The sequence below is a fragment of the Thalassophryne amazonica genome, chromosome 3 (genome assembly GCF_902500255.1).
Source record: "Thalassophryne amazonica chromosome 3, fThaAma1.1, whole genome shotgun sequence".
Classification (NCBI taxonomy): domain Eukaryota; kingdom Metazoa; phylum Chordata; class Actinopteri; order Batrachoidiformes; family Batrachoididae; genus Thalassophryne; species Thalassophryne amazonica.
In genome coordinates this window covers 32,082,972-32,095,008 of record NC_047105.1, presented here as the reverse complement: position 1 = coordinate 32,095,008, position 12,037 = coordinate 32,082,972, and the positions used below count along the sequence as shown (strand labels likewise).

The 12,037-nt window shown below is 40.7% G+C and overlaps 1 long non-coding RNA gene across 1 annotated transcript; it reads right to left on the bottom strand.

Annotated features, from left to right (window-relative positions):
- Positions 1–2,809: 2,809 nt before the first annotated feature.
- Positions 2,810–11,259, bottom strand: LOC117507892. Its single transcript, XR_004559867.1, has 4 exons — positions 11,035–11,259; positions 10,648–10,652; positions 3,699–3,702; positions 2,810–2,820 (listed from the first exon to the last, which is right to left on the bottom strand). It is a non-coding gene; the product is annotated as an uncharacterized LOC117507892 (long non-coding RNA).
- Positions 11,260–12,037: the final 778 nt, after the last annotated feature.

Here is a 12,037-nt window from a genome sequence, read left to right as displayed (position 1 = left end):
GCCAAGGATGCAATAAAATCATCAGCATTTATTTATTTATCTGTCTGTCTGTTAGTAGGATTATGTCAAAACTACTTAGCCCATGGAAGATTCCATTATTTTTTGGAGGTGATCCGCATTCAGATTCTCAATCAAGATTTCACTTTATATAGGCTTTGAAGGATTACGTCAAAACTACTTCACAGATTCTCACCAAATTTGCATTACTGATAGATATTAGGGAATGGAAGACTCCACTGAATTTTGGAGGCGATCTGGATCCAGATTGGCGGATGTCAGTAATCTCATCTTTCTCTTATTCCGCATGTAATATGGGCCAAATGATTTATTCAGAATGTCACTTAAGTTGTACTAAAAAAAAAGCATATTATGTGGAAAAACACTCTCTTCAACAGTACAGTCCCCTGCAATTACTTAAGAATGCAATAATTCCAACCATAATTGGAGAGAACTAGCCTCTAGGTAGATACGTTTCCCACCCAACATGCCGTACAAATGTGAAAAGTGAAGGAATGCTTTGCAGGAATGCACTGAGAATATGTCTTAGCTCAAGGAAATAAACGCAGGTCCAATAGGTGCCCTTGTAACCTGATGAGCCCGGGGATAAGCCTCAGCAGGTACGAAGGGGATGGAGGACACGATCAGTTCCCTCTGGACTCTGATGTTCTGATCAACATCCCTAAACCCTTACCGGCAGTAATCATTTCTCCAGCAGAGAGCTGTAATAATGCAGAGAAACAGCAACTTCTACTGCCGTCCTAAATTTCTGAGCAATGTTCTTGTTTAAATCAGCCCCCCTTCTTAAAAACTGTTCTTTGCCAGTAACTTGGTTCATGTCTGCATTGTTATTCATCTTAAACTGACTTTCTTGTGTTTTATGCACATAATAGTAAGTTGCTACATTTCCACTGAAATGTTTAGTGTAAGCAAATAGTATAGTCTTCTACCTCTGCAAAGGCTCTTCTCTTTCTTTCTTTCTCTCTCTCTTTCCACTGACGCAAGTCTCCAGAGAAAAACTGAAATATATTCCAAGTTAAGATCCAATTCCACAAGATGCCAGAGAAGGGAAGAATTAATTCCTTGTCAATTATTCCAAAGAGTCCTTTCTGAGGCTTGCACTTGTTTGAAAATTGATTGTTCTGAAAGTAAGTGAGAGAGTCCAGGAGGCTCAGGCTCTATCAGACTACAGACAGCCACAGGTCCTAGTGCCTACCCCAGGACACCAGCAAAGGCTTTTCAGGGAAATGACTGGATGTTAAAGTTTAATGTCACTTTTTAAAACCTTGATCAGATCAAAACAAACATTTCTCAGCATTGCACCTAGTGAGTCAAAACTTCACACATTGGCAAGGAATGTTGGTTTCTCAGAATGCAGAAGATGGAGAACCACATCCTATTTTCTGGGTCAAGTAAGCAAAGTAACTAACAGACAAATGAACTAATAGTTACTTTTCTGAGTTTCAATCTTAAAAAAAATAAACAAGTTAGATGACTACTTACTATATTAGTTACATTCCGCATCTAATGAAGTAACTGTATGAAGTAACTGCATAAAGTAACTTAATAAAGTAACTTTTCAAAGTTACTGCAGCAACACTGCTGCCACAGATGCCAAAGGCCATGGATTTTAGCCCTGTGGGTAGAGTGCCTTTCTCCCGTCCAGGAGATCATGAGTTTGCATCTCGAGGGTGGGGGAGAACACAACACAGAGGTTGAACTTTGTTATTTTGTTCGTAGCAGTATGGCCAAACCAGATGGTCACCTCTCTGAGTCTGGTCTGCTCAAGGTTTCTTCTTAAAGTTAAAAAACTCATGAAGGAGTTTTTCCTTACAATTGTTGCCCATGTGCTTGCTCGGGGATGGAAACGATTACACCTTATCCTTGTGAAGTGGCTTGGGGTGACTTGTGTTGTGATTTGGAGCTATATGAATAAAGTGAGTTGAATTTAATTCAGCAGAGGTTTACGCTACAAATACCCCCAATGGGCAAACAGTCCCTATACACAATGTAATCATATCTTCAGGAATATGACTGATGAATTATGAAATATGAGCCATGTCAGCTGGACAGACACATGTAGCAGTGCTGAAACATTTGCACTCAGTCCCTTTGAAGGATCCTTTGGTACTGTTGAAATGACTTTGTGCCACATGAACAGTTGCTTAAGGAGACCCAGATGATGACTGACAGTTGCATTGTGATGGAACTGAGCCACATGAGACTTTTCTCTGTGCTTGATGCAGCACACAGGCGTCTCAGTTTTGAGGACCCCAGTGGCTGAAGTACAAGGACAGACGCCCATTTCACCTGGTTGAAGCAGTCAGATGACCAGTTTCAGAGGTTGGGGATGGACTGGTGGTCTACATGGGCTGCAGCCATGGAGGACCCAGGGCAGTTCCACAGGGTGGTGGATTTGGTGATGTGTGCCACCACTTGCACAGTCCCAGATCTTTACCAGCAATATCTGTGTTGTAATTTGCAGATACACACACTGTGTGAATTTTAAGATTTGGAAAATGCAGTTTTGGGTTAATTTGGAGCTCAAGGATACAAATGTGTCTTCTTTTCATCAAGTTGTGGAAAATGGGATTGATTAGGTGGATACGCGTCTTACTGAAACAGGTCTGGACAGATCAGGGAGGAATGGAAATGAATCAATATTAAAGTCTTGGAGAGCAGGTTTAAGAACCACCACAGTAGAGGTACAGTAGTAGTAGTAGTAGTAGTTGCAAAATATACATTTTTGCCCCACTTTCTGAACCATAATCCTGAAACTGACAACTGCTACAACAGACTTATATTAAGTACAGAAATGCTGAGCTTGTCACCAGTTTGAGACCTGCAGCATAAATCTGCATGAGGAAAGTAAAAAAGCAGGATTTATGCCGGTGAGCAAGGCACTGAATATCCAACTGTGCCAGTGGTCAGTGGCAAAGACATAAAGCTGTGGTTGCATTTGACAGTTTCCATGTGTGAACCTATGAAACAGTATGAACAGGTCATATAGCCTGTACAGCACCATGGTTCTAGTAAAAGGTTTACAGTAGACCACCCTTCTCCTTGTCTGCCTGGGCGGTTGACATCCATGACCCAAGGAGGTTCTATGGATGCAGCAACTTGACCTATTTTCAAAAATACATTCATGGCCACCAGATCTAGATGATTATCTGAATCTGGACTAATAGATACAGACAGACTATCATAGACTCCTGAGCACTCATTTGTAATCCTTTTTCTAACTTTTATCCTAATTGGTCATATTTGATTCTGATTACTGACCCCCTGATCCCGATCCCGTACTTTGTTCCTCATTACTTATCTTCGATTGCAATCTTGATCACTCATCTTCAATTACTGATATTGACGATTAATAAACTTAGATCCAAATGGCTGATTTTTGCATAAATACAGTATATTTAAGTTCAACAAAATGAAAATATTCTTTCTATTACACAAATGAAAAACTAAGTATTTGTTTTATATGACACTTAAATAAATTATAGTCAAAATAAAGAGAGTCATTCAATAGAATGAAATCTATGGGACCAAAATTAACAGTAAATGGAACCAAATTGTATGCAGAATTATGTAAATCACACAATGGACTATTTTTCTATACGCCAGGACAAATAATCAATGTCACGTGACATACAAGCCACCAATCAAATGACAAAGATCTATTTAGGTGTGACTGACACAAAACTCAGACCTATCACTGGTTTTGAATATGCAATTGTACTAGAGCCAGGGGGTGTTGAGGATGAGTGCGTCAGAATTGGTGGCTTCACCAAAAAGTTCAGTAACCAGGTGTCACAGGATGGTTGTACCGGTGTCGCAGACCGAACGGTCCCGACCTAAAAATTGGTCCGCCCTGCCTTCACTGCGAATGTGTCATTTGGAACCACAGCAGCATGTCTGAGACTGAGTCTCTGCACCCAAAGCAATCAAATGGAATAATGTGATTATTAACCATCAGATGACAAAGTAAAACCTCTTAAATCATTGTAAAGTCAGTTTTAAGCAGAAATTAGGCGATAATCGGTGAGTCGCTACTGATGCTTTGAAATGACGGCGGTACAGTGAACGCAGCATTAGCAGCTCCTCTGGCAGCTGATGTGCTCTAATCACTTCCTCCATCGTTTATGATGAAATAATGCTGAATTTATGTGGACATGATTGTTGTGCAAAAGCTACAGATATCTGTCGCTGAAATAGATGATGACTGGAGTGCAGTTTTAGCAGAAACAAGGTGATAATCTGTGAACTGCAGCTGACGCTCAGAAATGACGCATGTGCAGTGAAGGCAGGGCGGACCGATTTTTAGCGGGGACCTTTCGGTCAGCGACACCGGTAATAAGGCTTAATGTTATCTTAAAGAAATGATTTTAAAAAATATTATTGTAAAATAAATTGAACTGCACATCATGGAACTGAGTATTACAGATGTTCCTATAGAGCTGTGGAGGATAACAACATTACCCGCATGCCTGCTTTGCCCTCAGATGCTCCACCAGTGTTTTATATCAGATAATTCAGTCGCCAAGCAGCTGCATCTATGACTCAATCTTAGTTATGGTTGAATGTTTTAAAAATGAACTCCATGTTTTGCCATTGCTGTGACATTCCTAAATGCATTACATCTAAAAAAAAATGGATTTCTTACCGAAAGGAACAGCCAACTTTTCAGCAGTAGATGATCACAAGATCACTTTCCTCAAGAAATTCATTTCACAGATCAAAAGTTCACAAATGTGAACTTTATCTGAGTCTGTTCAAGTGAACTTCTGACCTCTGGAGTCCAGAAAGTTTTGGTCTCTCATCATAAATAACCTCACTCCCCCATGCATTTATTCATGAATTTGGTTGTATCGCTCTTTAGATGTTTTTCAGGTGTTTCCCCACATGTGGAGTTGCTGTTGGTGAGCTCAGATTGTTGAACCTTTCTCCTTTTTTTCCCCTAGTAATTGTCGACATGGACTTTCTGAGGATAAAGTTATCGTGTGTACTGGCATTAGAGGCGAGTGTGTGACTGAAAAGCTGTAATGTTTCAAATAGAGATTTGATCTTAGAGGTGAGATGACATAAACTAATCCAGGTGTGGAAAAGTTACATAGTGCGAGTGTGCCTTTTTGTTTCTCTTATTTCAACCCAGAAACACTCTCACACTTAACGTCAGGTTATGTGATAGACTCTTTGTGCCCTCTGCCCATGGAAGAATCAATGTATTTTTTCAAATACTGTCTTCAGTATTTTGCCTCCCACATCTGGATCCAAATAAGAACACATGGACACAAAATGTGCTCACCGTATTACACCAGCATTGCTCTCAACGTTTTATGGTACGGCTGGAATTTTTAAGAGTCACTCAAGTTTTGAAAAAAAGGGATTTTCACCTCGTGGGAAATATTTGGAGCTGATGTATTTCAGTGTCAGCTCGACTCCTCTTTGGGGAATCCAAGCGGCCGGACACCCATGAAAGCTGAGTTTCATCAGTGGTTTCTTCCTGCTTGGGCTCTGTGGGGCTTTTGGAATTTTAAATCTGGCTTCCCACTGCTGTCCTGTAAGAGATTTTTTTTTAAAGAGCTCAGATAAGTCGTGCATGTTATAAACGTTTTTACGTTTTTCGCCTGGTTCTTCTTCTTGAATCACTGGCTTCAGTTTGCAGATGTGAAGTGACTGTGTGCACTATGTTGACGGTGGACACAAAAACGAGTTGCACTGATGGTGCAAGTCCATTTGAACCGTGTCTGAGTGTATGTTACTGCTTAAGCAGTGGGAAATAATGGATACAAAATAGAGCGTCAACAATTAATCAATAATTGTATTGTTAATTTACTATTAAATTAATCAACAGCTATTTTGACAATGCCCTCGACTCACCCAGTGAGTGCTGGGATAGGCTCCAGCTCCCCGGTGATGCTTAATTGGAATAAGTGATTATTACCCTGAACCATCCCTTAGTTATGCTGCTATAGACGTAGACTGCTGGGGGGTTCCCATGATGCATTGTTTCTTTCTCTTTTTGCTCTGTATGCACCACTCTGCATTTAATCATTAGTGATCGATCTCTGCTCCCCTCCACAGCATGTCTTTTTCCTGGTTCTCTCCCTCAGCCCCAATCAGTCCCAGCAGAAGACTGCCCCTCCCTGAGCCTGGTTCTGCTGGAGGTTTCTTCCTGTTAAAAGGGAGTTTTTCCTTCCCACTGTAGCCAAGTGCTTGCTCACAGGGGGTCGTTTTGACCGTTGGGGTTTTACATAATTATTGTATGGCCTTGCCTTACAATATAAAGCGCCTTGGGGCAACTGTTTGTTGTGATTTGGCGCTATATAAAAAAAATTGATTGATTGATTGATTGATAGTGTAGGAAATTAATATTTTAATAATCAATCAATCATACTGAGTTATTAAAAAAATATTTGATTTCAGCTTCTTAAAGGTGAAGATTTTCTGGTTTATTTTACAAGCTGCTTTACTCTTATTTGGCACAAAACCAAATATCTTGAGACTATATCTTAAGACTCCAGCGAGGGTGGTCACATCTCCTCCTCTCTCCTCTATCTCTGCTCCAACCTTCAATGTCCCTACTTCATCGGACTGTGAATGCTTCAAACTATTTTTGAATTAACCATGGAATTGATCAGCTGGTCTCTGGACGCTGTTGACACCATTTTTTTCAACAAGGACATCGGGAGTGGCGGACCCTGCATGCCCAGATGGAACCTACCCTGCGGGCTATGTTCTCGATGCCTGGGAGAAGTGGTGTGTTGCGTGCTTGGTACCACTCTCTGTGGAGGACGTCGAAGACTTATTTATATTTGGTTTTATTGTGGGAGGGCTGGTGCTTATTGGAGAATTGGCAAGACAGCTGCTACCAGAACCACGACCCCTCACCTGGCCGTCATGATTAATGAGTTGGGCAAGGCAGTACAGTCTCATACTGTGTTAACCCTTGAACTCAGATGTAAGTTGGATAACATCTCGGAGCAAATGTATCCCTTGTAAAGAAAGATGTCAGAGGCCAGGGAATACTCATAAATTGGATTTTGTCAGTCAGAGGAGCTGCAAATGTGTTTCTTTGCTCAACCCTAAACAAAGGTCAAAACGCCTCCAGAAGAATTTCTACAGCCTTGGTGAAGCATTTGGCTGCCCCTTTATCTTATCAATCAATCAATCAATCAATCAATTTTTTTATATAGCGCCAAATCACAACAAACAGTTGCCCCAAGGCGCTTTATATTGTAAGGCAAGGCCATACAATAATTATGTAAACCCCAACGGTCAAAACGACCCCCTGTGAGCAAGCACTTGGCTACAGTGGGAAGGAAAAACTCCCTTTTAACAGGAAGAAACCTCCAGCAGAACCAGGCTCAGGGAGGGGCAGTCTTCTGCTTGGACTGGTTGGGGCTGAGGGAGAGAACCAGGAAAAAGACATGCTGTGGAGGGGAGCAGAGATCGATCACTAATGATTAAATGCAGAGTGGTGCATACAGAGCAAAAACAGAAAGAAACAGTGCATCATGGGAACCCCCCAGCAGTCTACGTCTATAGCAGCATAACTAAGGGATGGTTCAGGGTCAGCTGATCCAGCCCTAACTATAAGCTTTAGCAAAAAGGAAAGTTTTAAGCCTAATCTTAAAAGTAGAGAGGGTGTCTGTCTCCCTGATCTGAATTGGGAGCTGGTTCCACAGGAGAGGAGCCTGAAAGCTGAAGGCTCTGCCTCCCATTCTACTCTTACAAACCCTAGGAACTACAAGTAAGCCTGCAGTCTGAGAGCGAAGCGCTCTATTGGGGTGATATGGTACTACGAGGTCCCTAAGATAAGATGGGACCTGATTATTCAAAACCTTATAAGTAAGAAGAAGAATTTTAAATTCTATTCTAGAATTAACAGGAAGCCAATGAAGAGAGGCCAATATGGGTGAGATATGCTCTCTCCTTCTAGTCCCCGTCAGTACTCTAGCTGCAGCATTTTGAATTAACTGAAGGCTTTTTAGGGAACTTTTAGGACAACCTGATAATAATGAATTACAATAGTCCAGCCTAGAGGAAATAAATGCATGAATTAGTTTTTCAGCATCACTCTGAGACAAGACCTTTCTGATTTTAGAGATATTGCGTAAATGCAAAAAAGCAGTCCTACATATTTGTTTAATATGCGCTTTGAATGACATATCCTGATCAAAAATGACTCCAAGATTTCTCACAGAATTACTAGAGGTCAGGGTAATGCCATCCAGAGTAAGGATCTGGTTAGACACCATGTTTCTAAGATTTGTGGGGCCAAGTACAATAACTTCAGTTTTATCTGAGTTTAAAAGCAGGAAATTAGAGGGTCATCCATGTCTTTATGTCTGTAAGACAATCCTGCAGTTTAGCTAATTGGGTGTTGTCCTCTGGCTTCATGGATAGATAAAGCTGGGTATCATCTGCGTAACAATGAAAATTTAAGCAATACTTTCTAATAATACTGCCTAAGGGAAGCATGTATAAAGTGAATAAAATTGGTCCTAGCACAGAACCTTGAGGAACTCCATAATTAACTTTAGTCTGTGAAGAAGATTCCCCATTTACATGAACAAATTGTAATCTATTAGACAAATATGATTCAAACCACCGCAGCGCAGTGCCTTTAATACCTATGGCATGCTCTAATCTCTGTAATAAAATTTTATGGTCAACAGTATCAAAAGCAGCACTGAGGTCTAACAGAACAAGCACAGAGATGAGTCCACTGTCCGAGGCCATAAGAAGATCATTTGTAACCTTCACTAATGCTGTTTCTGTACTATGATGAATTCTAAAACCTGACTGAAACTCTTCAAATAGACCATTCCTCTGCAGATGATCAGTTAGCTGTTTTACAACTACCCTTTCAAGAATTTTTGAGAGAAAAGGAAGGTTGGAGATTGGCCTATAATTAGCTAAGATAGCTGGGTCAAGTGATGGCTTTTTAAGTAATGGTTTAATTACTGCCACCTTAAAAGCCTGTGGTACATAGCGAACTAACAAAGATAGATTGATCATATTTAAGATCAAAGCATTAAATAATGGTAGGGCTTCCTTGAGCAGCCTGGTAGGAATGGGGTCTAATAAACATGTTGATGGTTTGGATGAAGTAACTAATGAAAATAACTCAGACAGAACAATCAGAGAGAAAGAGTCTAACCAAATACCGGCATCACTGAAAGCAGCCAAAGATAACGATACGTCTTTGGGATGGTTATGAGTAATTTTTCTCTAATAGTTAAAATTTTGTTAGCAAAGAAGTCATGAAGTCATTACTAGTTAAAGTTAATGGAATACTCAGCTCAATAGAGCTCTGACTCTTTGTCAACCTGGCTACAGTGCTGAAAAGAAACCTGGGGTTGTTCTTATTTTCTTCAATTAGTGATGAGTAGAAAGATGTCCTAGCTTTACGGAGGGCTTTTTTATAGAGCAACAGACTCTTTTTCCAGGCTAAGTGAAGATCTTCTAAATTAGTGAGACGCTATTTCCTCTCCAACTTACGGGTTATCTGCTTTAAGCTACGAGTTTGTGAGTTATACCACAGAGTCAGGCACTTCTGATTTAAAGCTCTCTTTTTTAGAGGAGCTACAGCATCCAAAGTTGTCTTCAGTGAGGATGTAAAACTATTGACGAGATACTCTATCTCACTTACAGAGTTTAGGTAGCTACTCTGTACTGTGTTGGTATATGGCATTAGAGAACATAAAGAAGGAATCATATCCTTAAACCTAGTTACAGCGCTTTCTGAAAGACTTCTAGTGTAATGAAACTTATTCCCCACTGCTGGGTAGTCCATCAGAGTAAATGTAAATGTTATTAAGAAATGATCAGACAGAAGGGAGTTTTCAGGGAATACTGTTAAGTCTTCTATTTCCATACCATAAGTCAGAACAAGATCTAAGATATGATTAAAGTGGTGGGTGGACTCATTTACTTTTTGAGCAAAGCCAATAGAGTCTAATAATAGATTAAATGCAGTGTTGAGGCTGTCATTCTCAGCATCTGTGTGGATGTTAAAATCGCCCACTATAATTATCTTCTATCCCCGACAGTCTGATGTTGTCAAGGCAACTCCAGACATTTCAGGCTCCTCTCCTGTGGAACCAGTTCCCAATTCGGATCAGGGAGACAGACACCCTCTCTACTTTTAAGATTAGGCTTAAAACTTTCCTTTTTGCTAAAGCTTATAGTTAGGGCTGGATCAGGTGACCCTGAACCATCCCTTAGTTATGCTGCTATAGACTTAGACTGCTGGGGGGTTCCCATGATGCACTGAGTGTTTCTTTCTCTTTTTGCTCTGTATGCACCACTCTGCATTTAATCATTAGTGATTGATCTCTGCTCCCCTCCACAGCATGTCTTTTTCCTGGTTCTCTCCCTCAGCCCCAACCAGTCCCAGCAGAAGACTGTCCCTCCCTGAGCCTGGTTCTGCTGGAGGTTTCTTCCTGTTAAAAGGGAGTTTTTCCTTCCCACTGTCGCCAAGTGCTTGCTCACAGGGGGTCGTTTTGACCATTGGGGTTTTTACGTAATTATTGTATGGCCTTGCCTTACAATATAAAGCGCCTTGGGGCAACTGTTTGTTGTGATTTGGCGCTATATAAATAAAATTGATTGATTGATTGACATTATACACACACTGACACAAACTGATACAAACTCATCTGACTGATATGAACTCATCTCCTCTGCACACATGACGCATGCCCCCTTTTCCCCTTTCCCCCCCACCCCACCAAAGCTACCTCAGGTGAAACAGTGAAGCAGAAAAGTATTTTTTCATAAGTGTTGACCCTTATTTCTTTCATTAGTTGTTTTCAGTTCACTTTCATCATGAATTTTTGGCACACAATGTCATCCGCTTGTGTTTATGTTGGGGGAGGATTAGAGGAGAGAGAGCTAGAGAGAGAGATGCCCCTCTCACACAGAACCTGTTTGCATGGTGTTAGTGGCAGCCATTGTTAATTGTCCTCTGGTTCAGACAGAGAAACACACCCAGAGCAGACAAACACAGAGAGACTTTTAAAACACTATGTTTTTTTAGTCACAACAAGGAACTAAAGCATTTGCAGACGTCGTTTTCCAAAATCAGGATGCTTTATGTGGATAAGTTTTTGTCAGGCTGTGATGATGAATCTGACTGAAATGATGTAACAGGTAAGATTAAGACTTTATATTTACTCAGCGTGTGAATGATTTTAATATTTGAAACTGTCTGAGCTGTTCACATGAGGACCACAGCTTTTTGCTTTAGCTGTTGAGTCAATCATTGCACAGCAACGAGTTAGCACCTCTCTTTTGTAACCAGTAGATAATTTTGGGACCGCAGCCGAAGGGTGCCGAAAAAATGGTATGGTACCGGTCAAATATTTTGGTACCATTCCTAAATCTGGATGTAGAAATGCACAACACGCCGGTGGGTGACATGTTCAGTAAGTTCTGTGGTTGTCCGGAACACGTCAAATACATCTACATACATCAATATGCATTGGAGGTAAGTTCGTTGGTGGTAACATATTTCAACTTATGAGTAACATACAAGTAACGTGTCAAAAATCGCATAACCTACCTACAACATATGGACTGTGTATGCGGACATATGAGCCATATGCCATATGGTATATGGCATACACCTCCACACACCTCTAAATACCACAAACATGCCATCTGTGTGTGAGAGAGAGAGAAAGAGAAAAAGAGGGAACGATCTCATAAAATGTATTTTCTTTCTTTTTTGCACCCCCCCCACTCCAAGTAGCCATAATTCACTGTCATGCCAACACACAGACTGCTGTTGGTGCTTGTGTTTATATGCCATAAAATTAACCAGCCCAGTCTTATGTTTTTTTTTTTTTTGCATACACTTCGACCGTGGGAAACTACAGATTAGGTTTTATGTACGTTGCTCTTTTCAGGAAGCGTGCTGTTGATTTTGGACGCATACGTCGCACTTTGTTGCTTTATCTTACAATAAATGTGAGCATCTAAATCCATTCCTAGATAACGCGATGATGCAACCATTCTGCAAACATAG